Below are 6,000 nucleotides of genomic sequence, written 5' to 3'. Positions count from 1 at the left end.
ACACTGAAATCTAAATGCCATAAAATAAAGTCCAAGAGAATGTTTCTTTCATGCAAGAATTTGCGCTCTGCATCCCCGTCCGTGTCCCCATCCCGTTCTCCCCCCTCCCTTTGTGCAATACAGAGCAGCTCTTATTAAATCTGAGCCTGTACCATGCCATTGTTACACAAACCTTCTGGTCTCCAGCATGAACAAAACTTGCATTCCTTTTAAAATGCATTTTTCTTTCATCCAAAACTAACTGTAGCCCAGCAGAATTCAATGAGGAAAAAAAACCAAGTGCAGATTTTCCTTTCCAGCTGGGGCTTTGCTTTATTACTCAAAATGAATAGCATCTGGTGCTAGTAAGTGTGGGTAAAATTCTTACAATAGCTGAACCTGCAGTGCTGAAATGGGTAACATTGCCATTTAAGTCAGTGGGGCAAATTCCTCGCCAACGGTAGCGGAGTAAGAAGATTCAAGACAGGCATTAATTTAGCCTACATTTTCTTTCCTGTATGAGGATTTAGAACTTGTAGGGAAGACAGAGGCAGACGCAGCTCACTGCATCTTCCAAACTTTTATCATGCAACTATTGTGCAACATGCCTATTGACTATTTTAGTTTAGAAACACGTGTTCTGAAAGTGCTGGTCTACTCTGCAAATGACAACAGGACTTTGGCGTTCCAACCTACTTCCTTAGGACCTTGTCGCACACAATGCTGGCTGTGTGTTAAATGTGTGGAATATGATGCAGTATTAAAATTGGATGTGTTTGGAGCACTCGCACAATCATGTTTACTATATGCACAGCTTGTGCTCTGCCACTAGGGGGCTGGGGAGCAGGCTTTCTGGCATGCTATACTAAATTGACTTTCTCCCATATTTCCATCATCCTGTGAAAACAGCCACATGCAGGTGAAAGTACCAGTTGGCTGAAGTGAGACAATGCAAATTCTAATCCTTTCCTGACTAAATGTTCCAGCTGGCATTGGATCTCCAGGGGCTTCCGGGAGAAGACGAGAGGTAGGACTGAGCAAATGCTTGCCTGGGCCACTCTAAACCAGAGACGAGCCATGGTTCAGGATCATGAGCACCTGGCCCTGGCGAGGCACTGCTTTGAGGCCTGTGGTGACACAAGATGACATCACACATGCCAGGGCACTGCAGTCCTGGTATAAGATACCACCTCATTGTTACTGGACCTAGCATCTGGACTGTAATGTGCTTATAGACTGCCTGGTTTTGTTGGCTGCCCTTCCCATCCTTGGTAGTGGTGATGATGGTTCTCTCCTCACCCCCCCAGATCACAATGAGGTCCAGCACCTCATCACGAGTCCGGTTTACAGCCCTTCTGCAGGGGTCCAAGAAGGATGGTCTCTATTTCAGTTCAGTTCACAAAGCTTAGGTGTTCACTAGTCACACCAGAGCACTCGAGCAGGAATGGCAGGTCTCAGTGAGCCTTGAGGCTTTCAGTGAGTGCTTGGGGTGATGACATGTAGGCCAGGGTCACAACTTTTCCCTCCTACCCCACTGCCTGAGAGGGCTGGGGGGTGTTGCCATGGGGTTGGTACCACCCCCCTGGAGCAGTAGAGTTTGGGCAGGTAGATAGACAAGCCCACAAAGCAGGAAGGAGGGGGCTGCAAGCAGTGCATTCTAGGATACTGGAGGAGTGCAGATTTACTTGTATCATCACTGTAGAGCAGGCCAATGGTTGCTGAATACATGTTATGTAATACAGTCAGGAGCTACTCCTTGCCTAAAAAGTTGTAAATTTGCTATGCTATGAGTGCATGTAGCATATGTGTTAATATGTGAGCACCCAGGAGCTCAAACAGTAAGTGCATTTAACATGTACAAAGTGCCCCATGTGACATTGCCCCGAGGAATTGCCCTGCTCAGCTGTTTTTCCTAGCCAGCAGGCCTCATGCTCAGATCCAACTGCATAATTAGCTCATTCGCCACCAGAACCAAAGACCCTGTGAGCCAAAATACACCTTCAGCAAGCATGCATTTCAGCGCTTCACCTCTGCTCTGTTGTTACTGCCACATTAAATTTTTTCTTACCACAGTGCCACTGCATTGAAGGCACCAGGGGTCCTAAAATCTACATTATTCCTGTCCAAAAACTAGAAACCTGTTTTACAGACCCAGGACCTTCTTAGGCTCAACTTAGGTGCATGTGGACTGAGTTGAGCCTTTGTTATCATCACATTAACGATAGAATAAAAAAAGAAAATCCAGCTGGACTCTTAGCACTAATTGAAGTAGCTAGGCTAGGAGTTAGGGTGAAGGGGAAACCTATGTAGAAAATAAAAATCAGCTCCCAGCTATAGATAATGTGAAAAAAAAAATTAAGAAAGCATTGATTTTCATTTTGGTGTATCTCTATCACAGGAAAGGGGTGGGAGAAATGGGGCTGGGAAGTTGGTTGTGTTGTGTTTGGGCTTTTGTTGAGCTGCCAGGTTTCCAGCCAACTCATCCATCTACCCTGGAGGCAAGAGCCAGGAAGTGTTGGTTCCTCAGCAGATAAAGCTTTTAGGGGTCCTTAATGTCTCCATGGGATGGGGCTCAAAAACATGAGGGCTTTGGTTGGATTCTGACTGAAACCAAGCTTTGGAGTCTCAATATTCCCTGCCAACAGGGGCCAGGCAGCCCCGCTGCCACGCAGGGCCAAACACTAACTAGTGGTCTCCATGAAAGACCCTACAAGGAGAGGTTGAGAGATCTGGATATCTTCAGCTTATACAAAAGTTGACTTTGTAGCCGCCTATAAATTTATCGGGGGAGGACAGTAAGGAATTGGGGATGCGCTGTTCACCAGAGTGCCCCAGGGAGTAACTAGGAATAATGAGTGCAAACTAGTGAAGAGTAGATTTAGGTTAGACATTAGGAAGTAATTTTTTTACAATAAGGGTAGCTAGAGACTGGAATGGGCTTCCAAGAGAGGTGGTGCTGTGACCTAACTTGGAGGTCTTCAAGAGGAGGCCAGACACTCACCTGGCTGGGGTCATCTGACCTCAGTCCTCTTTCCTGCCAGGGGCAGGGGGTCGGACACTATGATCCATTGGGTCCCTTCTGACTCTATAATCTATGAAAACTACCCCTTTGTGGTTTTTGTGTAGCCCTCAGATGACAACGCCAACAGGCACTGGATATGTTTTCTGAACACAGGCCCACAAGGTGTGCGTGCAGCAAGGAATAGCGCTCGTTCAGGCAGTGGTGGGGGCATGCGGCATGCATTCTGCATCCTAGGGAATCGTGCATATAGCTATGCTGCATGTTACAGGGTCAGTATGCCTGAAGGAATCAAAAAAACTGGTGTCATAGTGTTTCCTTATGACTTTAAAAGAAATGCAGTCATGGCTTTCTTAGGGTAACAACTTTTATTGGATTAAATGCATAGCTGCATAGATTCCTTGCTGAAAGATGTCTTGCATTCGAAATCTTGTGTAACTCTATCCCAACTGTGCAGTTGGTTCAATAAAAGATATCACCCTAGGAAATCCCTTCCTCTTGCATAATTCCTGGACCATCATAGCTACAGCATCAGTCTAACTACCATACGCAGAGCAGACTTAAAGCCAAATCTCTTGAAAGGCGAGGATGAAAAAAGGCATGAGCCTCCATCCAACTGGGAAGCTTCACCACCCTACACCTACCCAAGTGCAGAGATCTGCCCTTGTGTTACAGATGGATAAACACGACCATGCTGATTTCATGCAAGTAGGCCAGTATGGTGGCAGAGCTGGAGCTAACACTGAGTTCCAACGCCCACTTGCTACTCTAACACGGTCTGCACACTAAACTGACACTGCATGGTACAAAATCTCTGTTTTGTAAGGTCTCTGGGGCTCACGTGGAGCTAGAAGGAAGAATCTTTAGCAATTGCCACAGCAGGTGGTGATAATTGTTGGTTAAATGCTATAATGATGCATCCTCAAAAATAAATAGGTTAGCTCAGTGGAGTGCTCTCAATCTTGCTCCCATGAAGCCACATCCAGCCTGGATCTAAGCCCATTTAGCAGCAAGGAGGATCAGTGTGGGTGCAAAAAAAAATGTGGGGTTTTTTTTGTTTTTTTTTTTTAATCTAGCTACACCTTAGCTAACACTTCACGTTGAGAACATTCACTTCAGGGGCACTTTCATAGCAATGTTTTGTTCTGTGCAAAAGCCTTTCTGTGCTGATGAGCACAGGCACCTTCCCATAATGCATTCAGCAGCCCCCAACTTTTGTGGGAGGTTGTTGCAGCCCCTCCCTAGGAGGAAAAGTATAGGCAGCGGTGTGGTGTTTTTTGAGTTTTATAAGTGCATGTGTGTGCAAATGCATTTGCGTGTGCATGCACATGTGTGCGCATGCAGACTTGCACTCTCCCCTACCCCACAACTCCAAGAAGATAAAGGTAAAGAAAAGCACTTTCTAGACATAAGCTTGAGTTGCCCTGCACTTGCTGGGGGTATTTAAGCCTTAATGTTGGGGCAGCCCTGAGAAGCTTGTCCTCTTCCTCTTGCACGGATCAGCTCTGCTCAAGTTGTGAAATGTTGAATCGTGCCTGAGTGGTGAAACTGTCAACCATTCTCTTCTTTCTATGTCAGTTACACTATGCCCTTGCCCCCACTCCCAATTAATTATACAGGCCTCCAGGGCCCTCAAAGCTGATACAGTATACAAGAGAGCAATAAAGCTGCTTGCAGGTTTGTCTCCCTTTAAATTGTCCTGAAAATTAGCACGTCTGTCACAATGCATTGCAGCAAAGCAGCCGTTCCACCAAAAAAGCCTTGTGGCAAGAGTCTGCCTGAAAACAGGTTTCTTCCCTCCCCTATGTGCTGCCCCTCCCCCCCCAGTCCCTTTTTAATTTAAATTAACAGTTAAATACCCTGTGCTGAGGGTTGGTATGTTAGGCCATGGAGGGGAGAAACAGCTGGAGCAGGTGCTGTACCTGAAACAACACTTCTAGTACAAAACTGCCCTGTTCAGTGACTGACAGACGAGTCCTGCTGAAGGCTTTTTTCAATCAGCAGTGACCTCAGGAGCTATATCTGCATCTTCCCACATTCAGACTTCAGTAATAATTTCCTCTTTTGTGATCATCCTACCTCCCTGCTTCTGCGGTATGTAACAGTGCCAGTGGCTGGATGGCATGAAAGGACGTCACACTTATAAACTTCTCTTGCATCAGAGTTTCTCCAGGAAGCACGAGCTGCTCCTCGGAAGCAACTTCGCTGTCCACCAGGTAAATACGCTGAGCAATTTGACTCGATTCTGGGGGAGGGGGTTCTCATGAAATGGTAATCAGGGTGGATGAGTCAGTTAGCACCACCCGGCTGCTGTATCCCAGTGCAGCCAAAAGTGGCATGTACAAGATTAAAAATAAAGGGGTCAAGTGCAGAAGTTGCTCATGCTGACTGACTTACAGGAGGCATTGCAGAAAGCGCATCCCAGAATTCTGAACAGACTCTTCCGATGCCTAAAGAAGGGTGTTTGTGCCCAAATGCTTGCAAAGAACAATTTTTTCCAACTATTTAGTTCTAATAAAAGAAATTACATTTACCCAAAGTAGCTTCCTACTGCATGTTCCACTTTCTCCCACTGGGTCTCTTGGCAGGACAAAATGCCCACAGTTCACTGTTCTTTCCAAAGACCTTTCCAAGGAGTCAGGTGACACCACAGATCTTCACTGCAGGGGCAGCAGCAAGCGTGAGGGACACAAACACTGACATGGAGCATGTTGCACACAGACTGATGCTGTTCACTGTGGGCACGTCTACACATACTGATTTAAGGCATATTAGCCATTTTTAAGGCACATTAAGGGTGTGGGTCTACACATGCGCACCTTTAAAGCACCTTAAAAATGGCAATTTTAAGCTATTTGTGCCTAAATTTGATTTGATTGATACCTGTAAAAGCAGGTGTCAAATTTAGACAAATAGCTAAAGTGCCTTAACATATGCATAGATGTGCTAAAATGCATTAATGCTGTGTATGTAGACTGACATACTCAAGTTGGTCCACACCA

The sequence above is a fragment of the Alligator mississippiensis genome, chromosome 2, assembly GCF_030867095.1.
Source record: "Alligator mississippiensis isolate rAllMis1 chromosome 2, rAllMis1, whole genome shotgun sequence".
Taxonomy (NCBI): Eukaryota; Metazoa; Chordata; order Crocodylia; family Alligatoridae; genus Alligator; species Alligator mississippiensis.
This window is presented reverse-complemented; position numbering follows the sequence as displayed.